This window comes from Lathamus discolor, chromosome Z (genome assembly GCF_037157495.1).
Source record: "Lathamus discolor isolate bLatDis1 chromosome Z, bLatDis1.hap1, whole genome shotgun sequence".
Lineage (NCBI taxonomy): Eukaryota > Metazoa > Chordata > Aves > Psittaciformes > Psittacidae > Lathamus > Lathamus discolor.
In genome coordinates, this window is record NC_088909.1 from 12,298,310 (window position 1) to 12,325,149 (window position 26,840).

At 40.6% G+C, this 26,840-nt stretch overlaps 1 protein-coding gene across 2 annotated transcripts in view; it reads right to left on the reverse strand.

The window, feature by feature from the left end:
* The window catches only part of CHST8 (carbohydrate sulfotransferase 8), a 176,296-nt gene that overhangs the window by 133,621 nt on the left and 15,835 nt on the right, over positions 1-26,840 (reverse strand). The window contains exon 1 of one of the 2 annotated variants that reach the window (XM_065662113.1): positions 2,755-2,806. The exons of the other annotated variant lie outside the window; for it this stretch is intronic. The gene's annotated coding sequence lies outside the window, so the exon portion shown is untranslated. Of the gene's footprint in view, positions 1-2,754; positions 2,807-26,840 lie in introns of those variants that run through there. 2 annotated transcript variants of the gene reach the window in all.

Consider the following 26,840-nt stretch of genomic DNA (forward strand, 5'->3'; position numbering starts at 1 on the left):
TGCAGATGTATAGATTTCCAAGGGAAGTACTGGTCACAGTGCTTGGACCTCTTTTCCTGGCTTGCAGAACACACAAGAAAACAGAAGGTGGGCAGCAAGCGTGCTGTCTGTGCAGGCGATGGGCAGGGCTGCCTCTCCTCTCCGGGGAACTCCCAGCACGTTTCTGGGCTCGGTTCAGTGAGTTCTTACTATTCAATCTAACACTTTCCATTACGTGCAGCTCCAGTGAAATGGCAGCAGCCAGTCCCAGGTGGGTAGGTAGTAGGTCATTTAAAACTCTTGCTGAGCACAGCCCTAAAGCAAATACTTCCCTTTAAGCACATGAATAGTCCCACTGAACCAATGTCCATTCTGGTAAGATACCAAGAAGTGAAAAAATGAAAGAAGAGAACCAGAGGACAATACCATTAGTGTGCCACATGGCTTTATCAATTAAAATTAATGCTTTTGTCACAGAGTTAATGCTGGTCCTGTGTTTTTTAGTAACATGACGGAAAGTGCACTAGAGCACAGGCAGTGAAACTGGTTACTGAAAATGTAACTGGATTTCTTACCAGCAAATCACTGAACACAAGGGCTCAGGCTGGAGATCAGCAGAGGTCACAGGGGTGGCAATCACTTCAATTTTCTCATCTTTCTAATTGTAAATGCAACCTAATCTGAAGGAAGGATTCTGAAGGTGGTGTTTCTTTACAAAGGAGGTTCTAAGTACAGAAAGACTGTGTAACACTAGTTTTCAGGAGGGTGCATTGTGGAAAAATGGTCATTCAAAGTAGTTATACCAGAAAAAGTCTTTAAAGATTTGTTCTCAAAGTGCCTGGAATATTTGGTGTTGGGGGAACTTGTTTGCTTTTCATGGTTTCCATAGCAGGTGTTTAATTTTCTGCAGTGTACTGGCATCCCAAAATTCTAAAATGCAACAAAAAAGAACACTCATTGTGCAGTCCTGATGAAGTAATTTCTGTGCCTCTTATTGGTGAGGTTATCCAATGGCAGCAGTGGTTATTCAGGGTGTAAAGCAGCTTGAGCTCCATGCCAGGAGCACTGGTGGATGCTTGTATCTTAAATGAATGCAGAGCACTAAGTTCTCCCTATATATAGGTGAATTCAGCTTTATTTTCTGTTAAAATTATGGCAGACATTAACTGTGTGGGTTTGGGTTGGGTTTTTTTTTACTTGTATTTTTTTTTCCTTTTTGCCTTAAAACTTTCTCACCCTTTAAAAGTAAAGCTAAATGAAAATGTTACTAAGTTTTCCAGCACTAATAAAGCCAAGTCCTTATGGGTCCTTGTGCAGGTCCATCTGTGCCTGTCGTGTGCATGTATATTTTGTACATATATTTAATATATATACTTAAAGGTCAAATACTAACTCTAAAGCCTTAGGGGAGGCAGATTAGGGAAGAAGGATTAGGCTTCAAAGCAGCTGTGTTACAGTTCAAACCACGCTCTTATAAGCAAACAATTAGGGAACATGAACCCCTCTCTGGTTCAGTATGGAATTTGTTTGTGCTACGTAGTGGTATGGTTAAATGGGTACTTTGAATCAAATACACCTGTGGCAAGGCTGATACAACACCAAAATCACACAATCATTTTGTGAAACCGTCCAGTTAGAGCTTTCTAAGAGTTGTATTTAATCACCTAATAGAAACATTTCCCTTTCTGTAACGAATTTATGGTCTCTGCATGGCCATGGGAGGAGGATGCCACTACCTAAGTTTACTGTGAGTGTCATGCCCAAGGTTGTACAATAAAGGCTGTGGTGCAGCAGAGAGCGGAAGGGTCTCCCAGCCCCAAGGCTGGCTTTGGTAGTGTGCCCTTCTCTGCTGGGAATGCCCTGGCAGCTGGTGGAACAGAGAGATTGCAAGAAACTCACCATCATAATTTGAGAAAGAGCAGCTTGAAAATGTCCACTCCCAAAGAACAAGGGGTTTATATTCCTTAACGTGGAATTTTAAGGTATTTTTTTTAATTAATTATACCCTTGAGCAAATAAGGGTTTCTAAAACAACTGTTATTAGCTTAAGATGCTAAACTGTTTCCCCTGGTTTTGATTTGTTGAAGTGTTCTTGTTTGAAGTAGAGGCAGCATCAAGACAGAAGATCCCTAGCCAGCTTTTAATTAGTGTGAAAAATGCTACAGGAGCAGTTTCAAACAGTTACAATGTTTGCGTTATTCGGCATCCTACAGACAGGTTCACATAACTCTTTAGGTTAGATGTTACAGTGTCTTCAGACACACCAGTAACAAAAGCTAGAAGAAAGCATGTATTGAAAGAATATATGCTTTATAACTCTAAAGAAAGACCGCTGCTTATGGCCTGTTACCATTACACGTCTTTGCAAGCAGTGAATATAGAGGGAGTCCAAGAACGAAAAAGAAAAGAGAACCTCTTTACTCTCAACAAAATTATTATCTCTCAACAAAACACAAACTTTAGAGATCTTTAAATTAGGTGTCTAGGCTTTTCCACTCTCTATTCTCCTGTAATTATTTTTTCAATCAGTTGACTTTAACTAACGTGTCCTATGAGAGGAAAGCTGGTGAATGGGAATGGCTGTTTTACACATGCTGAGCATGTGCTTCCTGAGCCCTCCCAGGCTGGTGGTTGAGTTGCAGGAGCAGAGGAACTCTGAAAGCAGTTAGCACTGGATGATAAATGTGAACAAATATCCTCATTAAGGAAACATTTGAAAATATCATTTACACTCAAATCACATCATTTTGGAGATGGATGAGATAAAAAACCTACCAAAAAAACCTTAGTGGAGCATCAGATAACAGTTTCTTCAGGCAATGCTTCCTCAGGCATGGGAGCGAGTGGGATGCTGTATGTGGGAGCTTTTGATTGATCCATGTAGAGCCCCAGCATCTGGGAGGCAGGATTTGAACAACTTCTGAGCCTTCAACTTACACTTTGGATTTGCAGTCACACACTTTAACTGTGTTCCTCACAGCCAGCAATAACATATCTTCATACTTCTTATTAGTATTATTGAGAGCACAAGAAGATAAGCTTGCAAGCACCTTCCAGCCTACGCTCCCCTTTTTGGCTGTCCTAAACTTATTAAACAGATGGAGTAATGTTCACTAAAATGTGCAATAATGAATTGAAACATTTAACATTTAACTTTTAATTTAATTCTTCCTTTATACATTTCTGTGGTGAATAAAACTCCTATGTATCAATATATGGTTTTGCAAGCTTTCTCATTACCATGGTATGTGTATGCTCTGCCCTTGAAAGCAGCAGAAGTAAGTGTGTCTGTGGATAATAATTAGCACTCAGATAGCACTTTCCAGTTCAAAGACATTCATTAATCACCACGGTACTCCTATGAATTGTGAGGTTAGGAAGTCCTAGCATCGGGTAGGAGAACAGGTGTTGCATCATTAAAGCAAGCCCTTTAAGGAAAAACATGTATAGTTTTAGGAAAAAGCATAAAATTTGTCTGTGGAAAGTATTTTAATACTATAGCAAAATTTCCAGGCACCAAATTTTTACTTCCAGACACAGAAGCAGGGCTAATTCCCCCTGCTTCTAAGCAGTACTGGAGTGCACTGCAAACCAAGACAATGGTTTATTTAAATCTTTTGACAAGAGTGACACTGGAAGCAGTGCTTTGCAAGCCTATGTTTTTGCAGTAACCGCCTGGAAGCCTAAGGGCTGAACAGTTTTTCTGTGAGCAATTTGATGTTACGATAACGGATCAGTCCAAGAAGGACAAAGAGACAGTTTTCTACCAACATTTCTGTTGTCTGATTCCTCATCTGAGGTGGGTCAGCAGGCTGTTTGATAGCACACGGCTGTTCATTCGTGAGTTCTGCAGATGTGACATTCTCTCTCTTGTCTGCTCGCAAGCCTGTGTAAAGAATGTCATTGATAAGATAGTAATCTAAGGGCATGATGTAATTCTTATGTGAGAACTCACAGGACTGCCTTTGGTCCATTTAGAACTGAGTATTCCCCTTATAGGAGCTACGTTGATGCTTCGAAGTAAAGTAAAAAGCCTTGCAGAGCAAAGCTGTAGGATAACTTGCCCCCAAGAAAAGGCCTGTCAATCTTTAGTTGAGGTTACCTTCTTTTTATGTGGGTAGCATACCTGAGACTGGCATGATGTCAGGGTATGCAGCTTTCACAGCACTACCAACAATTGCTTTCTAAAAGCCTGGTGACTCACGGAGAACAGGAGGGACAGGGCACACACGATAGCTACAGCCCCTTGTTTCTCTCTGTTGGCTGCTCATGGAGACCCGGCAGAACCCAAACTCCCTGTCCAACTGGGTGCTGCTGTGCTTTCACACCCCAGATAGTCAGTGACCAGCCCAGCTAAATTGGCCTGAAGATGAAAGGAACTGTGCCAAGATGAAAACAGAAGGGGCTCTTTTCCTATGTAGGACCAGGGGAAGTGAAGGATGGAGGTAGGCCAGAGACCCTGTAAGACTCATGCCCACTGCAGGGCACGTTTACACTCTCCCTTCCCTGGGATTTCACTGCAAGGTGCAAATGCAGCTCTCAGGGAATCAAGGAATGCAAACTAATGCCAGCATCAGGTTTACATTACCATATACATAAGCAAGTCAACAAAACACCCAAGTTCTTTGCAAACATCTACTGATTGCTAAATTGGACAATTATAAATCACCTATGAATAAATGTAAATGCCCACCACATGCACAGTAAACTTTATTTTGCATGCTGTGTGAGCTTTAGTTGATACTCCTTTAGTTAATAGGAGGCTGCTGGTTTAGAGCGGAGTCAAAGCCCACTGTTTATTCAAAGGAAAGCAGCAGAATGCTGGTATCTTTGCTTTTTGAAAGCAGGGATAGATGTGCTCTGTGTGCTGTTGAATAACCAGGTACTAAGCAGCAGAGATTAGCTTGGGTCGGGGCTCCTGCTGCTGTGGTTATACCATTCTTGGAAGACAAACTGGGCTTTCTCCATGGTGGTGTGGAGCTGTCTGGAGAAGTATGGGTCCACAGTAGCATTGCCCAGGCTCTTTGTATGAAGAAACACGGCACTACACAGGCTCAGCCTCAGCAGTGCCTTATATCTTCGATAAACTGTCCCCAGTTAACGGCACTCGTTTATTGATAGTACTGCCAGTTCAGAGAGAGATGGTTATAAATGCAGAAGTGTAAGTAAGTCAGCCATTACCTGATAGAAATAAAAACTATGTATTAAATTTCAGGACTGCTGTAGCTGATCTGAGGAAGTTTAACTGGGAGCTGTTGCCAGCTGGGAGCTCTGATGGGTTTTTTGCTGTCTTCTGGGTTTTGTTTTCTGTGTTCTGAAAGGGTGCTGTAATGGAGCACTTACTTTACGCGTTCTTAAGGTAATTTTACTTAAATTGTGTAATGTAGTCAAGAGACTGGGATAGTGACAGTGGGCAATTAGCTGAATAGAAGAAAAAGGGAATACTGTTACTACATGAACATAAGAAAAAGATTTGCTGTTGTTACTGAAATGCTCACTTCTATATACATTAGCTGTGTTTCTATGAGTTGGGTGAACAACGACTGCTTCTCATCTCTGAAGCTGAGTCAAGCATGCATTTCCTTGCTTCAAAGCACTTGCAGAGACAAAAGGCCTTCACACACAGGGCACTAATTTCCCATTACTCAAGTGTCCAATGTCTGCCTAGATCAGGCTTGTCATGACATTTACAGAAGAAAAAATGATTTATAAACATTACTCGTATTCACCAGTAAACTTAACTTTTCATGGCAGTTTTTACAAAGGCAGGCACTGTACTAGAGGTGGAGATATTAAAAGTCATATTATTCTGTATATGTCAGCACTTTTTCTTGTAAATAGGAAATGCAAATGAATCTCAAGTATTATGTCCCAGTTCCTCTAGCTTCTTCAGTATAAAAAGAAGTAGGGAACTATTAATCCTGTGACTGCTTCCATTCCCCAAACAGTTATCTTTGGGTGCTGAATTTTCTGACACTGTAATTCTTGCTCATGTATCAATAGAACAAAATCTTTGATTTTCCCTGAGATTTGGAAAGGACAAATTTGTTTCCAGCTGGTATTTCAAATCAAAACATTTTGTCTGGCTTATTGCAACTTCATATATAATTATATTCTTCTCTATGCAATAAAAAAAGTATTTTGAAGAAGAATAAAATAAGAAATTTAAGTTGGATCTGTTCAAAATGAAAATATCTGGATTTACATTTTTCCTTCATACAGGGAAAAGAATTAAACCTGCTTTGATGAAGTCACCAGTGAAGTTAAAGGTTCTTCTGATCAAGGCAGGAATTGCCACTGGGGGGAATTGGACCTACTGACCTGCCCAATGAGCTGGCATCTCTTCCTCCCAACAGCTGAATTAGTCTCTTCTCTGTCCCAGCAATCCTGAAGGAACATGCTGAGCTGACCACCCATGTTGCAAGCCACCCAGCACACACCATCAGTGTTGTAGGAAATTAGGCAGAACTTGCTGCCTTTCTATTCTGTTTTCCAGTCACTGATGTCATTATGCATCTTAGCTTTCAGCATCTCCTCCAATTATGCAAGACGGGGTTTCTCAACATGAAGAGAATCCTGAGAATTAAAGGATCCGCTTCTGCTCACATGCACATGAATCCATATACCACAAAGAGTGGGCAAAAGGGGATTTGAGGCTTTCTTTTACTCTGATGGAAACTTGTTTTGTCAAGTATCAGTGGATCCAGTTCTACTCTGTCACATATGCCAGTTTTGGCCTTCAGTCCTGCACACTGCTAAAAGGTATATTAACCCATATAATGTGCCAAAATCTGAATTTTGGCATAACTGCAAAAAGCTATGACATTGCTTTATGTGGTTGAAATCAGAGTGATAACACATGACCCCTGTTTTCCCATTCCAAAACCCCTGGCAAAGCTGCTAAAGCTGCTTCTCTAATTTCCATCACACATTGCAAAAGGAAGCAGGCACTTCTAGTTTCCACTTTCATCTACAGTTTAAGACCAAAAAAGACAGCACTCAGTAAACAACCAAAATAATCCTTTCAAAGTTGAGAAGATTTCTTTCCTATCGTTCTGGGTGCAAATTGTAGAGTCATGCGTTACTAATCTCCTCAGTACTGCAGCAGGTCCTTAGCAAGTTAATAGACACACCTCTCCAAGGTCCTAAAGAGGTTATAATACTGTTCCTAAGCTAAAATATAGTATCTAAAATGGTTTGCAATTGGAATGAAAAAAGGTTTCTTTGCTTTGTTTCAAATTAACATCTCACAGGAGCTGTGCTGTGACAGTGTAAATAATTAGTGTCAGTAATGAACTTGTCCAGCTTTCTTCCACACCAGAGTGGAGGCACACAATTTGCACAGCAGATCTTGCACACAGGCAGCCTTGACCTCCCAGTCTCTGCCTGGCAGCAGAATTTATAGGGATATTGTCCTGCCTACAGTACTTGATATAGGAAACTGTGCTGAAAGCAATGAACTCTTGTAAAATACAGCAGAAAGGTTCCTAGTTTTTCAGGTGCCCACTTGGTTCTAGTTAGACCCTGGTTTGAAGTGCTTCCCTCTCTCTCCACTTGCCTCAGTCTCTCTTCTGTTTAAAGTAACTACCACATTTTCAAAGAGAATTTTAGGTTATTAAACCATCATATGACAGCGGCCGCTGACCATCCCTGAAATACTCTTCTTCAGTTGTCCATAAGGTGCCTCATTTGTCTCTTCCATAGAATCATCTGGCTACTCCAGATGAAAACGCCTTCTTTCAAAAGATACGATGCACCTAGAATAAGCTGGACTTGCAGAAGTACCAAACAAGTCATCACCCCAGATATGTCCCCTCCTTTATGTCAGTGTAAAGCAAATGTACACTGGAGTTTGCTTTTATAAATTATTGTTTTCTGTGCAGTTTTAGAGGTGTTGTGGCAAGGAGAAAAAGATGACAGAACTTAGAGGTTCTCTGAGCTGTTTAATATATATGTATATATATATATATATACACACACATAAACAATATGCTCCTATCCATTGTGTTACAGTTTTATTCACATGCCAAACCTCTTGACATCATGAGATTTTGAACAGTTCTCGTAACAACAATTTTAAGTAGCTTTATGTATGTATGTGTGAAGTGCCCTGTCCTCCAACTTGATGGTTTAACTTTGTGCCATATCTAACACAGTTCATGTAATATGCTGTGGAGATTCCTAATTCTCCAGTGTTATTTCCTTTTCCTAAAAAATAGAAGTATCTGAGGTGGAGATTCTTTGGGAGTTGTAAGCAAGCAAAAGAAAAAGGAAAATTGTGAAGTGGTCCCTATAAGCTAGGAATTAAAAGCTTTGTCACAGGTGAGGGTGGTTTTAATTCAGCACTTAACAAAACAAAACACAGCAAAATTTCTGCAAAAGCAGAAAGAAAACAAACTCCTGCTCACACTGTGTCTAGTTCATTCTGGTGCTACTATGGTTGCTTCAGAAAGAAGAAAATAGCTCTCGTAACTTTGCAATGGAACGTTTTGCTGGGGCAGTGGAGAAGGTTCTTTTATTGACTTGAACAACTTTTGTAATGGTGTACACCTGTTTTCACCTCTTAATCCTTAGAGCCATGATGACTAATTTGTTTCTGACTGAAATTTTACAAATGCTTTCCTCCAGTGAAAGATGTTGAGTCAAGGTCCTTTTTCATTTAGACTGCTTGTATGTCAGAGCTAAGTCATTTTTTGATTTGGGCAGTTGAAGCACAGCAGCTAATTGAAAGGAAATATTCTGTAAGTAGATCTAGTTGGAAAAATATTTTTTTTCTCTGAAATGCCTCTTACCTGTTCTTACCAGATGAAAATTTTACCCCAGGATATATTGCAAAGCAAATCGAAACAAATATTTGTATTTGATTTTGAAGTGTAATTTCTAACAAAAAGAAATGGAGTTTTAATTTTTACTTCAGCTGTCACGTTACTGCAATGTATAAAGGAAAGCTGCACTAAGTACTGAAGGATTAGTTGGCTGTGTGTGCACAGATATCGTTGTGACGTGGACTGGCAGGTCTGTGGAAGGGACTGAGCCCCTTTGTTTCACATACCACATGGGACTAAAGGGAAGATCTGCAAGCTGAGATATCACCTAGGTGTGTATTGGGAAAGAGAAGTATCTGAGGGCTTTGCCATCACTTAAAGAGGAGTGAAATGGTTCTGTGTAATGGTGACTGAGGGAAAGTACATGTGGAAGCTGGTGGAGTTGCAGAGGCACAGAGCTGTGGCATGGTCAGGAGTTTCCTGGAGAAGATGCATGTGGGGTAGATGATGCCTATTTGAAGGCAGCATGAGGGTAAGTTTATCAGTATTATATTGAAGCATTGCTTACACATGATGATGAGCATTTGCCCTATCATTGTGCTCCTTGACTTCCGGAAGTTTTGGGTTTTGGAGAGGTCAGCTTTGTGGAAGTGGTGCAATACCACCTGCATCTTCAGCACCTACGTCCTTTGAAAGGCACGAGTGCATATCTGCTAGCAGAGCCACACAGTCTGTGTTCAAGAAATGTGGCTATTTCATTATGTGGTGGTTGCTGTAACTGCAGGACTGCATGAGAAAGGAGGCGCAAGGTGGTTTGGCAAAGGACAATAGGTGCCCATTTACACAGGGGGGGTGGAGACACCAGTGTGCGTATAAGGAAGTGAGATGCCTACATGCAACGCACTTCCAGTTATTCCTTCTCTGTATGCTACTGTGCACCAGGATGTCAGACACTCAAAATTTCAGAGTAGTCAGAGGAAACACATGGATTTCAGAGCAGCTACTCAGCCTATTAAACAGAAGGTGGTTTTCAATATTGAGCTGTAATGAGAATCCAGATGGGCATGAACTATCTTTAAAATCAGTTATGTAATGCTGGTACAGTGGGAGAATATTACTATTGGGTTTGCTGTTATTCAATCATTTTTAAAAACTTTTTGTCAGATTTGTAATAAGAACAGATAAGGCAACTAGCTGCTAGGCATACTTGTGTGTTGTAAATATCGGAGATCATTAAATGTCACTGGGAAAGTTCCTGTTGTTACATTGATACTCTGCAGGAATGGATATACTCTATCGACTCATTGCATTTGACATCAGACTCATTTTGTAACTCCATCCTTTCTCAGCTCCTGCATTCAGTGAGGGGAAGGTAGACACAGCCTCAATCTTCTGTCCTTTCCTTTTTTTTTTTTTTTTTTTTTTTATATAATGTGGACAGGCATAATGATGTTTCACATTTAGGAGACTATTGCAATGTATTTGTGACACAGAGGAATCCTTCTGGGGTACAAAAAGGATATTCTGGTATATCTCTCCCCAGCACCAGTGCTCTGGCTGTACTATTGAGACACTTACCAGCATGTTGGTACTGGTGAATTAGGCTCAGGTAGCTGAACAGCAAAGATAATATAAACTCGGAATCTCTTCCTGTCTGGTATGTTTAGTCCTGTACCACGCCGGGTTACCCACATGCCAGGGGCTGGTTTTCAGGGCTGGCATTACTGTCTTGTCCCTGTGGGTTGACGCTCATCAAGTTGTGGCTGATAGCACAGAGGATGTTACGACGAACACAAATATTTGCCTTTGTTACTGAAATGGAGGCATTTGCATTCAAAGACCCTTACTGAAATTAGAAAAATTATTGTTACTTTTCCAAAGTCACTCCCATGGTTCTGTAAAAGGTTACAAAAGAATTGGGTTTTGACTGTAGATACTGCATTGTGTGCTTGATCCCTCTGTGTGCTTTCCACTGTGAGGCCTCTCACCACTGAAAGAAATTTCTAAGCCCACATGGCCACAGCCAAGTATTTCTGTGCATAAATATTTGTATTAAGCTATCCAAATTTAAAATCAAGACTTTAAAAGTAAAATAGTTACTGACCTTTTAGTTCATTTATAATTAAAAGCCATTCTAATGTTGTAGATATAAATAATAGATAGCTGTTTTCACAGATCAATGCCTTCTCCTGCTTTATAAGAAACATTTTTACGTAAATTTACTGTGCCTTTATGTTTAATAGGAAAATTTGATGTGTTAGCAACTATACGTTGATCTCCGTACATTTTTAAATTGTAAATTGCACTTTAAAAATGCAAACAATTATTAATATTGATTTGAACTACAAAAATATTGAATTTCAATATATTTCTGGCTCTTTTATGAATTACCCTCCACTGCCAGTGTGATTATGATGAAAGAGTATTTGCACGCTCAATTTCTTTTCAGCAAGAAACCTTGAAGAGTGCTAGTTGTGTTCGGGTTGATAATGATAAACCCATGCATTCCAGGAAAATATGACTACCTTAACAATCTCAACTGAAGCATAGTAAATTAATATTTCATACCATACATGCAGTTCTTATATCATGCTAGCTGAACTTTTGTTGTTAACAAATATTGAGAATTTAGTTAGAATGCAGCTCACTGCCTGAGCCCTCTGTTTTGGTTGTGCATCGCATGCAATTATAAAATGATGTCAATCCATCACCGCAATTTCCTGCGACTAAGCAAAAAGATGAATATATTCATGGCCTAGAATGCTGTAGGATGCCCATTTATTTAAGTGCCATTAAAACTATGCTTCTATGCTGTGGCTGGAACAAACATTTCATAGCTCTGTTGGTAGAGTGGTTTTGAACTTTTCTGATCTTAGCTATCATCTCAAGGTCTGTTTGCTAATTGCTTACTCAGATACCCCAACATCTCCCTGGAGGCCTCATCCTGGGGACAGACCTTCTCCGTGCAATGCAGCAGCAGCCATGGCCAGAAAGGTCTCTCCAGCAGATGCCATCATTAAAATACACAGGAATGGATGCACGTGGGGTCTGCCGAGACCCCTGCAATACATGGACAGAAGTGTCTGGAAAACAGAAACCGTTTCCCCTGGGGAAAAGAGGTGCATTGAATCAGGACAAAATGTCAAAGTGAGGTTTCTGTAGAAATGGATTTTCAGAAAAAAATAATTTATTGGGCCCTTAAGTGGCGTTTTCATTGTGCTTGGCTGCTAACCAGCTGGACAACTTGCAAACTGCCAAGGCACACAGAGGGCTCTCATTCTTCCCACTTCATTCCCTTCCTCTCCCTTCACAGCTGTCCACGTTCCAGAAGGGCAGAGGGCTGGGGACTGTTAACCTCCAGCAGCCTGCCTGGAAAGCAGCTGTTAAACTCAATTCTTGCCGAAAGCGGACTTTGAGGAGTGTGTGGCAGGCAGCAGCCAGGAGAGCCTTCATTTTGATTCTCCCAGGGAAAAATTCCAAACTTTGTTTTTCCACATAGTAAACTTGGGTTCTGTGAAAAGGGCATTTTCTTACTGAAAACCCTTCTGCTGGAGAATTCCCCAACCAGCTCTTTTTCTGGAACTTACACCCACATAGACTGAAAATAACCCAAACTTGGTGACTTTCCAGTCATGTTACAAAAGCTAATGTTTTGCTAGAGTCCCTAGAGACAGCCAAGTTGTGCTACTTATATTAGGAAAGTGGTAGTACACAGTTAGCAAGCGTCTACAGGACTGGCTTGAATGCTGCTGGCCCTTAGTTCAATCATATGTAATGAATGATTAATAATATTAAGGCACTTAACCTTGAATAGTGTTGCAATTATTTTGATTGTGGAATAAAATCCAGAAAGCACTATGGCATTTACTATTTTTAAACCTCATTACTTTGGAGAGCATCGTTCAAGAATTTTGAACACTTGAATCAGTAAAACAGGAAAATTGAATGACACGTGACTTCTTTCCCTGACACAGATGCTCGCCAGTGTGATTTCTCCCTCCTATAGCTAGAGTAGTGGGTAGGTAACAGCAAGTGTCCTTGCGTTCCTTCATTTCACAGGTAATCATTTCATCATTTTGTGCTCAGATGCCCATAAAAGTATAGTCACTTCTATTACTCCATGTTGTAATAGCATTGTGGTTTTGATTAAAACAAGTCAATCTTCTTTGGCAAAACGGCTTTTTAACAAAATGATACCTTTCAGAAAATGTGTTCTTTGATCATAGTTTTGTGATGTAAGAGGTGCTTTCCTTGATAAAGTTAAGTTCTGCGTCCTATATTGCCAAAACTAACACTGTGAATATTACTGTAATTCTGTAATACATACATGTTGCACCACACATACACTATTGATACAAAAGACTCTTTAGGACTCCAGCCTCCAGGGAAGAAAATGGAGCTGTGTCAGTTTGATGCAGTAACTGCAAACCGTAACACTTCTCAGCAGAGGGAAGTCCCGGTTTTAAGAAGGAAGGATATTCTTCCTGTTAATTTTTCATTAGGTTGATCTAGATCCTGCCCTGTCGCTATACAGTCTTTAGCTAGATTAATTCTGCATATACAGCACATTTTGTGCCTTCCAGTCTCAACACTGAGGCCAACAGGGCTAAATCTGCATTGCCTGAGGACAGGCACCATGTAACAGCTACTGGCAATTCCTCGGAGAGTGTCTATTTAAACATGTCAGAGAGAGCATGTCAGCTCTCAGATGGTGGGGCTCCACTATACTAGAAGGATGTGCAGCTAATAATGATTACAGAATCACAGAATAGTTAGGGTTGGAAAGGACCTTAAGATCATCAAGTTCCAACCCCCCTGCCATGGGCAGGGACACCTCACACTAAACCATCTCACCCAAGGCTCTGTCCAACCTGGCCTTGAACACCACCAGGGATGGAGCATTCCCAACTTCCCTGGGCAACCCATTTCCAGCGCCTCACCACCCTCACAGGAAAGAATTTCCTCCTTATATCCAATCTAAACTTCCCCTGTTTAAGTTTTAACCCGTTACCCCTTGTCCTATCACTATAGTCCCTTATGAAGAGTCCCTCCCCAGCATCCCTATAGGCCCCCTTCAGATACTGGAAGGGTGCTATTAGGTCTCCACGCAGCCTTCTCTTCTCCAGGCAGAACAGCCCCAACTTTCTCAGCCTGTCTTCATACAGGAGGTGCTCCAGCCCCCTGAACATCCTCCTAGCTTTTCTGTCTGGTAATTCACAAGGAAATCCTTTTATCTTTCTGGGTTTAGGCAATGAATTTTAGCATTCTTGGTGTCTCTCAGGTGACGTTTCCTGATACCTTAAACTGGTGTTAAAATCTTTGCTCAAGCAACTTTTGGCTTCTTAGCAGTTTCTCTCCAGAATGACGCCTCTACTCATCCTAGCAAGATGGAAATACCCAGAGCATGAAATTTGCCTTTTGGTAATTACTGTATGTCCTGCTGCCTCATCAGATGACAGCTCATGGTTGTGTCACTCCAACAGAGGAAAAACAGCGTAGGATTTGAGGAAAATACTTTAAAGTCAAATCAGGCTGCACATTATTTCTATCCCACTTGCAATTAGCAATGTGTGGGCTGATTACTAGTAATAACCTGTGGTTAAAACTGAAACTTAGCTGTGCTGCTCTGGGTTTCACATGTTGCTGTAAAAGTTTAATCCAACAAACTAGAGAAACCATTAAAGGCACTCCTGTGGTTCCAGGTATCAATGTTTCAGCTCTGCAGCCCTCTTCAGGGCTAACAATGACTGGAGTTTATGTACATTCACCATGGTGAAAATTACAGCTTTGCCCATACTCTAAGTTCCTGTGTGAGCCTAAGAATGGCTGAACCACAGTGTTACATCCACCAAATAACCAGGTATAACAGAGGGGTTAAGTGCACCATTTTAGACTTCATTCTGGACTTTCCCAGCTTCCTGCCAACCCACTCCATTATTAAAAAAAAAAAAAAAAGGGAAAAAAGAAAAGTTAAAATTTTTTATCATTTGTTTTTACATATAAATCTTGCATCCCTTTTCAGTAGCATAATGACTTTATTATTAAATGCTGCATTGCAAACCAGGGAGGATCTGAGACCTCTTCAAACTGTTAGCTTCAGTTTAAACACGCTTCCAGCACACAGCACATGAAGAAAGCACTAAAGACTGTCTTCCCTAAATAAGAATGCTGTAATTGCAATATGATAATTGTGTGCAAAGTATTGTTAGAGATCAGTAAACCAGAAAGAATTGAGAGCATCAAGACTAACGTAAGTAATCTGTGCATCCTGTGGCTAATGGTTAGGATGTATTTGTGTTTTAGGGACCTCCTGAAACATAAAGTAAAGCTATTTGGACTTGAACCACTAGTGGTAGCTTCTTTACTGCCTCTATTTATCTTTTTCTCCTTCTTGCCTCACCCTTTTTTTCCTATTCTGTCTATGTATAATGAGGAAATTCCTGTTACAGCATTTTAATGTTAAAGACATTAAAGTGATAACCCAGGGGACTTGATAGAGAACACAGACAAACAGCAACCATAGGCAGAGAGCAGCAGCTGTGTGGTGGAGGAATTTTCAAGCTGAGTGTACATAAGATAAACTGTTCTGAAAAGTATCTAAAAAAAAGCAGCCTCATTTTTGTAGACTTATTTATCTGTAGAGGGATTCAAACCTATGAAAAAAAAAAGTAGGAGTCTATCAGTCAGGAAAATAAACAACCCCCCAAAGTGAAGACCTGTCTGAGGTCTGTCATGGTCAAGCCCTCTCAGCAGCATCACCCAACCCTCACTTCTGCAGCTCTTCCCTATTTAGCTGCAGGAAAGGGTTAAGCTGGGCAAAGAGGTCCCTTACTGTTAAATGTGGCTTGTATTACACACTTGCTTACCATTGACTAAAGCAATAAGTCTTAATGATCAACACTGTCTCTTCCCTCCATACTAAAACTCAGTCTTATCAGAGAAGAAATACACAAGATCATAAATGAGATGCTGAAACATACAGTAGCACAGAGTATAAGAAGAATGTGATCCTCTCTGAACTGGCTTCTTGTTTGGCTGAGATGCCTGAGAGGAGTTGGAGGATAAATCTTGCAGAATGAGAGAGGAAAAGAATTAGCAACTGTTTTCCTCCTACCTTGTGCTTCTGACTGTGGATTTGCTGCCCTTCAAAATGTTATGACTAATGCATAAACCGTTGCTCCTCTCCAGACACTCAACTTTTCACTAGCTTGAGACTTAAAAAAAGAAAAGCCATGAATCTGTCTTTGGCTGTAGGTCTCCAGGCGTGTAACCTTTACTGTATATGCCATGCTGGCATTCGTTGTCTAGTCTGTGCTCTGTTTATCAGCCTCGCTTGCTGTGCATGTTGCAGTCTCTTAGATCCTTCTGTATTTGCTCCTTGCCATCCTCCCTCATAACTACAAAACTAAATTTCTCTCTAGGAAAAGCAGCCCAAAAGGGCCTAGGCAATATTTTGTGCTGAATTCCTCTCCTTGGACCTTTATCTATCATTGGTATATCTTTCAAGACACCTCTGGGGTTTGGATACTAATTTTCCATCATCATTAGCCAGAACCTTATCCTCATGCTTCCTTTCATTAATGTCTAATACAAGAATGAAAAGAAGTGCTGTATATGCACACTCTTTTTAACTTGATGATGCCATATGCAAATAATTAAACAAGGCACAGAAGCAGTGGCTAAAAAACCTGCAAAATTTCCTCATTAAACTAAGCAATTATCAGCAAGATGAGAGACATCTGAACCCTCTCCCTCCACACCCATGATAAAATCTCCATGTCTTGCAGATGTTTAATTTTTGCCCAGGAGGAAAAAAATCACATTTAATTATCATGAAGGGTGAGGACAACATGGTGGGTGCATAGATGGTGACATTGTTTGTATCTGCCAGTGAGGTGGCTGTGACTTCGCATGCGATCTGTTTGGATATTGTATGCAAGGTCACAGCTCTATGCAAAATCAGTGGAAACATTAATTGAGTTCTAGCTATGTCATGTGCTACTGTGCAAAAAGAAAAAAAATGATCCATGAAACTCTAGGGCCATGATTTGCTGTTTGGTGGCCACACAACTCAAGCAGTTAATACTTCTAGCTGTCTCGTCCTGCCTTCTGCATTACACTGGCCTAATGTCTTTGAGCTGGGTATTGAAGTGAACTGAGGAAACTGATTCAGCGGAGAAACAGTCCATCACAAAAGAACGGCACTAAAAGTAAGCTGTATTCATGGAGATAAATATATTCTCAAAAGTCCTAAATTAAACCCCTCCATGTTCTGTTCTTGCAGTACAGTTTATCTGTGTAGTTACCAGCACCGTCCCTGTCACTGTCATAGCTGAGATTTTCACAGTCTATAGTTGTGAAAACAATATTATTGTTTGCATTTTACAAATGAGAAGCTGAGGCAGAGAAACCTGAAGAACTTGCCTAGAGAAGTGGAAAATCTGTACACAAGGAGAGGCTGATTTTGGACCTTCCACAATTCAGTTTAATATTCCAGCTACTGAATCCTCCTCCTTTCCCTTAGTTACTGGAGAATAATGAAAATGGTAAAATGTTTATTTTTTATATAATAGGCAGCTGAATATGCAAATCTGAAACCAGGAATAGATTTCTTTTTTCTTTTAAACTTACAACCAGAAGGTGTGTAAATCTGCCAAGCACTTCAGTTAAGCAACTGTTTCACACTAGCTGGGATGTAGGTTAGTGGTTTCAGCAAATACACAGATAATTAACTGCAACTCCTTTTGTTCTAGCTGACAGTATAAAAGTAATGAGAGAAAGGAAGAAAATCACTAGGGAGTAGTGTGGCATCTTGCAAGCTTTCCAGTGCAATATACATAGGATTACACTGACGAGCTTTTCTAGTGCTAATGAAGGGGTGTCACACTGGCAACAGCAAAACCTGATGTATTTACTCAAAAGGAACAATATGAGAATGAGTAGCTCAGATTTCCTTTTCCAGACACCAGTGAATGGTTGTGAAGGGAAGGGCATGTACATTTAGTGTCTTTCTCGTTCAGCTGAGGTACAGCCTGCTGCACTGGTAACCGAGAGGTGGTCAAGCGAGGAGGTTCTTAGATGTTACTAAGGCTGTGGCACAGAAAAGCAATTTCCCTGTAGAGAAGAGAATCTAAGTTGCGTAAGTGCAATATATAGCACTTTATTATTATTACATATTATGTGCAGTATATAGCAAGGATATCACTGCTGTCCCTCTGGAGTCTCTGCAGGTCTAAATGTGCACAGAAAGAGTCTCTGTTAAGTGGAAACTGTAAAGTGAGGGAGTTACCAGCTCCTCTTTTCCTCACACCCTCCAGCAGCTGGTAACAGATTACTAAAGCACCATGCTGCAATAGGGAATCCTGTGGTTAGCAAGATGTGAATTAGTGAGGCGTCTCCCAGAAAATAGGAAATACCTTAACTCCTTCTTCCAGTGTCACCTTGCATACATTACATTATTAGTGAAGTTATTATTTATTTTCCTTATTATAAGGGCAAAGCTAAAACTTCCATTTACTTAACAAATTTTACAAGGGAACAAGCAATGGCCAAGTTCCACAGTCAGGTCTGTGAGTTGCCCAGCAACCTTTTTAGTTGAGTTCCTGATAGGTGTTTTATGAGGAGCAGGGTTAGCAGGATAAATGTAGTTCTGAAGTTTCTGGAGTGGGCTGGGAGGTAGATGTGAGGTGTGTTTTAACAGGCAGCAGAAACAGTAAGAAAACCACCACTGGCAAAAGAACTTGCGGAAGAGTCTGTTGCTGCAGACTTGTTTGCCAAATAAGTTGTCTGTAAACTCTGCCATCATTAAAATTCTCCACAGTGATAGCTGCACTTTTCCTGGAACATTTTGTTGAAGCTTGCAAATGGAATTATCTGGTATGACTGCTCTTTTGAGCAGTGTAAATCTTCAACAACAGTCCTAAATACACCTGTGATATACAGTGTATGGAACACCTATTTTTATAAATATCTCTGCAGAGAAATGCTAGAGGTACGAAGAATAAATTACAAGCAAGAAATGGCATTTTAAAATGTGTTCTAACCCTGCTTGCTCCTACTCTCTCTTGGCACTGTTCTCCATTAACCTAGCCCCAGCCCCTGGAAAGGCAAAGGTCACAGTTTTTATTTACATAACACAAAGTTTCTAAATAACAAGCATTAAAGAAGTGAGGTTTTGAAGGGGAAAAAAAGCCAAACCAAAACAAAAAACGTACGAACAAGAAGTAATAGTTTATCCTCTCCGGCCAAGAAAAATAGCAGCATTGGGAATAATACACCATTTTAACAGAGATACATAAACACTATCACCTGAATATAGCACAAATACTGGACTCCCCACTGGGGAAATCATATCTCATTTCAGTTGAGGGACACAAAATTACTCTCTGTTGCCTTGTAAGTGCTCAGTGTTCAGCATCTCACTGCGCACAGGACAACTGCATTTCTTCTTTAGGCTACGACTCCTCCTCAGAGATCTGAAATGACTTCCCTGAATTTGGGTGTAATCCCAGGCATAAAGTGCTTCTTATTCAAATCCTTAACTACTATGGCATGTAAATGTCCAAAGCTGAATTTAGTGCCTGGAAAGAGAAGGAAATGTTCAGCAATGGCCCTTTGAGCACCCTATGTCATCTTACACTTTACAGCCTGGCCTCACAGCAGTAAGGTTTGGGCTGTTTAGGAAGGACTAGAAAGCTTTGCCGTATCCCACTACTGTAACTCAAGAGTCTGCTTCATCTTGCAGCATGTACAGGCACAGGGAATTAGTGTTTCTGCTCTCTTTCACAGCCTTTCTCATTCTAATGCTGCTCATTTTGGTGAGTTTTAGGATGAAACAACCTGGTTAGGGAAAAGAACCTATAAAGGTGATGGTCGGTGCTGGGACCGGTGCTGTTTAATATTTTCATCAATGACCTGGATGAGGGAACTGAGTGCACCCTCAGCAAGTTTGCTGATGACACAAAACTGGGAGGAGTGGCTGACACACCAGAGGACTGTGCTGCCATTCAGCGAGACCTGGACAGGCTGGAGAGTTGGGCGGGGAGAAACTTGATGAAATTTAACAAGGGCAAGTGTAGAGTCTTGCATCTGGGGAAGAACAACCCCATGTACCAGTACAGGTTGGGGGTTGACCTGCTGGAAAGTAGTGAAGGGGAAAGGGACCTGGGCGTCCTGGTGGATAGGAGGATGACCATGAGCCAGCAATGTGCTCTTGCGGCCAAGAAGGCAAATGGCATCTTAGGGTGCATTAGAAAGGGTGTGGTTAGTAGGTCAAGAGAGGTTCTCCTCCCCCTCTACTCAGCCTTGGTGAGGCCGCATCTGGAATATTGCGTCCAGTTCTGGGCCCCTCTGTTCAAGAAGGACAGGGAATTGCTTGAAGGAGTCCAGCGCAGAGCCACAAAGATGATTAAGGGAGTGGAACATCTCCCTTATGAGGAGAGGCTGAGGGAGCTGGGTCTCTTTAGCTTGCAAAAGAGGAGACTGAGGGGTGACCTCATCAATGTTTACAAATATGTGAAGGGTAGGTGTCAGGATGATGGAGCTAGGCTTTTTTCAGTGATATCCAGTGATAGGACAAGGGGCAATGGGTGTAAACTGGAGCATAGGAAGTTCCACGTTAACATCAGGAAGAACTTCTTTACTGTAAGAGTGACAGAGCACTGGAACAGGTTGCCCAGGGGGGTTGTGGAGTCTCCTACACTGGAGATATTCAAGGCCTGCCTGGACAAGTTCCTGTGTGATGTACTGTAGGTTACCCTGCTCTTGCAGGGGGGTTGGACTAGATGATCTTTTGAGGTCCCTTCCAACCCTTGGGATTCTGTGATTCTGTGATTCTGTGAGATAATGTTGGTTGAAGTGTCATCTTATAGAGCAGGTAACGAGTATAGTAGGTCTTATCCAGAAGAAACATTTGCATTGTACCGTCTAAAGGAGATTAATAACTATAACCCAGTATCAAGGTTATGATGCTTCTCTACTGAGTTAGCCAATATAACTTGTGCTCAGCTATCACGCCTTTAAATAATGCAGAACAGGTATGACAGATCCAGTCATGTGCTCTGGAGCTTGTATAATTTTCTACCCGGAAGATGACTTTTGTCATCCTGGCAATATAACGCCTATACAGCCGCTATGACTGCTAGATGTGCTCCTAGAAGGGAAAACACACAGCTTTTTAGGCACTGGCCACACACAGCTTTTTAGGCATTGGCCATGATGAAAGATGACTGGGAAGAAATATAGAATTCATTTTCAGGATCACCTTCTACTCACAGCAAATGAGAAGTACATATGGACGTTTTCATTTTTCACACTGTACTGCTGTCCCATGTGGCCCAGGCTTTGTAACTACTGTCAAATCAACAGTCATTTGGTATTCATTACACCAGAACTAAAGTAAGGAATTTCTGAAGACCTTATGGAAAGTATTCTTGGTTTCTCATGCTCAAGAGAAACTTTGGAAAAATCCCAAGTGTGGAAAGAAAATAGAATGAGAATTTTTTACTTCCAATGAGCCACATCTGCACATACACATTTCCTGTGTTACTATATTTTAAAAGAACTTTTGAAACTGATGACACATGACCACCCCCCACCCTTCCAAGAGATGCAGTGGAGCTCCACTTCTCTTTTGTAAATCAGGGCTATTTTAATAATACTTGCATTATACACTCAGTTAAGTTACCCTTCCCAGAGGCAGCACTCCAGCCTGCCTCTATAGGTACCAGGGAAAATGACACCTGTGAGGGAACAGGTGAAACAGACTGGTCCACTCCACCTTTACGAGCCCCAGCTGATAGATATGGCTCTTACCAAGAGCATTCTAAGTCCTTGCAAGGTGTCTGGTGAAGTATTTTTGTCTCTGCTGCAGCCTTTCTGTCACTAGGCTGTTATTCACTTCCTCAGGCCATAAGGTAGAGACAGTAGCACTAAGAGCTGTCACCTGTGTTGGTGAGTGCTACTGCAAAAAGGTCATCTGATCCCAGAGGAGGTGGGAAGGGCAAACAGTGGATTGCTGGCTGGAGGATGTATGTTGCAGGAGTGCTGTGGGGAAGAGGCACTTGGAGGCCATGTTAACCACAGAAGTGTGAAAGCAGAAGGCTGAGATTGCAATAGGGAAACTGAGCCCCCAGTAGGGCAATAGTGCCTGGATTGTAAAGCTAGTAAGGGAGGAGAAAAAGAGGTAAGTTGGACTCCCAAAATATAAGACTCTATTGGTATGAAGACAAGGAGAGAGAAAGCTGTGGATTTTGTATGTTGGCTGTGACCCATCACTTAAATTGTATCTAGTTTTTTCTCTGTTGTGTGTAGTGAGTGATAATGGCATTCTCTGTTCTCTGCCGATGCAGCCTCTGAATGCTCTGCATTACCAGACCATTGCCATACAGTGCCTTAAAGGTGATGCCTTCCAGGGATGGATGATGAGATCTCTGCTAGCAAGCACACTGCCCTTGTTGGTTTGGAAAACATTTTGGATCTTTGGGGTTGAAAGGTGGAACACTGATGTATTATTCTCTGCTAGAAGGATATACACAAGGAAGAATCAGTAGCACAGCTTCAGCACATCACCACTCACATGGGAGGCTCCTGGATCCTGCCCAGTGTTTATAAAGCATGAGTAAACTAATGAACATATTCATTATTAATAATGACACAAACATATGAAAACCTTGTAAATAAATACTTGAAAGAGTACTAAGCCTGATACCAGAATCAAGTCTAAGGGTACTCAGCAGCAAAATGCAGTAGAAAATTGTGGCTGAAAGGAACAGATGTTTAAAATGAATGCTTTCAGTGTGCTGAGCTAAAATGTAATTCGAACACATACAGAAAACATATAGACTGGCTTTCAGTAGCACAACTCCCTGAAATACCTATACAAGTAACCTTGTTTTGGATCAGCATGGCTTATTCTATTTATTAAATCAGTAAGTGTAAAGCCCATAGACCGTTTTAGTTATCAGCCTTTTCCAAATGAATATACCAAGCATTTTTAATCACAACTGTCTGATTTCCATTATTTTGACCTTCTTCTTTGGCTGGATCAATAATGTCTGATGTAATAATTTATCAACATACACTGGGAAAATTATTGATTCTACTTGTACACATTAGCTGGGAGAAAAATATGTCAGGCTCTCCCTTTAGTCTAAATGCCCTTCTAGATTTGAATTAAGCTGCAGTCAGTATTTGTATGAAGGATATTAGCGCTGTATGTAAAACAAATTGCTGGAGCTGAAATGGATGTTTTACTTGCCCAGTTCCCCTGATACTATTAAGGCACCCATCACTGCAATATCTGTTTTTCATACTCTAATTGCTTTGTGAAATCTCTCGCTCCTCCTCTGCCTCCCACCCCTGTGCATTCATGCAGCGTACTGCAACGCAGTCTGACACTTTTCATCCTGCCTCTTAGGGAGACTGAACTTAAGGCCAGCTGGAGATTTTATTTAGTTGAGAGATGTACTATATAGGTAGAAAGCTTTCATGTAAATCCTGGCTGTTCACAAAAAGATCAGAAGCTTACGTGCATAATATGGTGTGGGGTGGGATTAATAGTTGTCCATGATACATTTTTGGTGTAGGGTTTATTGGTGAAAGTAGTATTTGGAAGAAGACAGTGAAGAAAAGCTAGGTGTTACATATATTACAATAAGCTGTATTTTCTAACAGTACTGTGCCTGAGAACTGTCAATTGCAATTCATTTACGAAAATCAAACACACGGAAACCCAGCTAATTGTATATCTCGACAGCTATGTATCAATACACTTTGGGGGAGGAAGATCCAAATGCAAAAACAATATGCTGAGTCATTAAGTGGAATGAACCACTAGAACCATCCCTTCCTCCAGCAGCTATAATCCGTCATCAGATTACTTACCTAATGCATATGTTGTAATAGCCATCTGTAGCTTCTTTTTCATATCCTTTCATTTCAGATGAAGCGACTTAAAAATTGCAAATGTTTCTCCCCTTAGATGCAAGAGTATAAATCACAAGTAGTACTGAGCTCTCTGCCTCATATTGATTCTTTCGTGAACTAAGCCAGATGGGTTCAGATATGAGCATGATCTAATATTCCCCTTAGCTTGATTTATAGATTTCTTTGTGCATTACCTGACCATAAATGTGTCTTGCATTATTTCTTGTGTGCCTGTCAAATTAAAGAAAAATATTCTCATTGACCTTTAAACCTGGGAGAAAAAATTAGTCAGAGACATTTTACTGCATGTATTACAGTGATCTTAGTGCTTACATGCCAATTAAGAGTTTGTGATTATGAAAGAGGTCTAGTAATTTGTGTTTTGTGTAATGATTTCATTTTCCTGTAAAGCACACAGTAGATACACAGACAGTAACATAAGCTACATTGCAAATAACCCTCAAAGAGAGAAAAAGAGGAGAGCAATTTGGCACATTTCATTTCTTAATTTACAAAAATGAGCACTAATTGCAAGAACTGAAATGTTTTTCTGGGGAAAAAAAATAACGTTCTTTAAAATGTAGGCACAGCAAGCAAAAACGCAACAATGACTGCCACATAAGGTGTTAATGTCATTAAAGGGAATGAGCAACATGAGGCATTTGCTGACCCCAGACACCTCTTCTGTGAACAGAATGAGTTTAATATGTATGAAAAGTAACGAGCTATGTATCACGAACCTATCATTAGGGCACAACTCCTGGCTCAGAATTTGCAACCAGACTCTGGTGGGAGACACTAAATTTTGTCTGAGCAAAAAGCTCATGCTCACATGGAAGGGACTGACTTCAGCAATCCAGCAACTCCTTCCACAGTTTTCAAGAGTGTTTCTGTGGCCTAATGAGCCTATTGTCTCCTCTATTTGTAATTAATACTCAGAGCTATCAAATCTAGGCATTAAAAAAGAAAATACATCTGTCTTTGCCATTCTTCTTATTTTTAACCAGGTGAAGTATGGTGAACATGCTCTGAAACTGCTCAGCAGACCAAATCCCCTTCATATTTCTATTCATGTTGCATCTTTATGCTGTACCTGTATCAGGTGACATTTTCAGTAAGAACAAGATTTTAGCTTCTGTTTTCTAAGAAAGCACTCTTAATGAGTCTTTCCATGCTGCGTGGCCATGCCACAAAACCTGGCTTGTAGCCCTGGCTCTAGGAATGGTCAGATCTATTTGTGTTGTTGGTTCTTTTCCAGATACACTCCCATGCATCTCTATCACCACAAAAATCCCTCTTTAGGTTTTTCTCCAGTTCAGGTACGTTTGGACTAGCCAACCTGTTCCTACAATTGAAAACACGGCTTCAGGTATATCAATATTCCTTTCCAGTCCCTTGTTAAGGCCACTGAACTATTGAGTATCCTGTTTCCTAGCCCATGATCTTTGTTATTTTATCCCTAAGTGGCTCTGCTGTGGCAGGAAAGCTTCTCTTAACACTTCCAATTGGCCAAAGGCTGAAGTGTAGCCAGTGTTTTACATCTGTCGTGGGATATACCTAAACAGTATATCTGGTTTTGGGGCCAGTATATTTATGAGAGAGGGTCGTAAGTATAGATTTTCTTTGGTTTGGTGGCTTTACTTGAATTCCAGTGGCTGAACACTTGTTTATTTTTATTAAAGTAAGCTTCCAGTCCCCGAGAATGGATCTGTGGTGCTAAAGAGACTTTTATTATATATGAGACTTCAAGTGATAGTCTTTGCCCTGAGGACCTCACAATAAAAATAAGCAGACAGAGAGATAAAAGACATGATTCAGCATCAGATGTAATTTGCTGTATGAAGCTGATCCAATTGTATTTGAAAGATTTATTTTACAGATGAAGAAACTTAGGCGCAATGAAATGACTTGCAGAAAATACCACAGAAGTCTATGGAAAAGTAGAAACTAAGACTGATTGCCCTGTAGCTCCCAGGATAGCCCTTCTATGTGAAGCAGGGCAAACTCTTTATGCATTACATGAACACAACTACACATGCTGTACATCCCAATCTGAAGAAATTATATAGCCCTACACAGTTATGCCATGCAGCAGATTTTTTTTTATCCCTATGCTGTGCATAACCCTGGCACTATCCCTTCTTTCTTCTGTGAGTAGTTCTTATTCAGAGATGATACTCTTTTGACTTCTAGCACAAAATGGTGCTTTGAAGAAATATCTTTACTGTGTAAAGGCATACAAAATAAATCTAATTTCCCTATTCTGGTCACTATATTTATATGAAAAGTACTGTGGCAATACATCAAAATGCAGTGACTGCCATTCCCCTTCCATGGTGACTTATAATTGTGGATTTACATCTGGCTAAAAGACACAGTTCAGACTGTCTAGCTTGCATGGTAATAACAGCAAGCTCTTCTATTTCCTTTTAGTATGGCAATGGAGACTGAGAGCCCCTTCACTTTAAACAACTTGATGAACACATAAAATGAGAGTTAAAGCCATCTACAAAATACAAAAATAATAAAGCACAATCAGTGAAACCCTAAATCATAATGACAGTGTTATCCAGTGTCAGATAGAGACACTCACTGACTAAAATGGATTTTTGAGTGAAGTATTTCTCTAGCTGGTTAACAAAAGCGGGGGTGGGGGTGGGGAGGGAGAAGAGGTGGAAAAAAGGGAAATAATATTCAAGAATTTCTTAATAGAACTGAGTGGCTAACATCAGAATAAAACCATTCACTCTCTGGTACTATGGAGTTTTGGAGTTACGCTTCACAAAAAAAACCCAGGATGCTGTAGAATCTGGACGTCTTGATCCCCTTAACAACACTTCTCAGTCTTGGCAGTATAAATATCCGCGAGTCACCTTCATATTTATAAACTTAATTATCTTTGGTTGCCTTCGTAAAACCCACTCAGAAACTTTTTTTTCTTCAGTTGCCTAGAAAAGCAAGTATCCAAGGCTGAGGGCTTGTAGCTTGCTATTGGTAAGAGCTGGACAATGGTATCCTTGTTTGAAAAGTAATACATCAGGCTGACCTGTAAGACCTTTGCCATATAATGAATAGGATATTAATAACAGACTGTTTGATTAAGGAATTTTCTTCTGGCATTGAGAGTTCAACTTTCTTCCTGTCCTGTGATGGGTAATGAACAGCCTATGA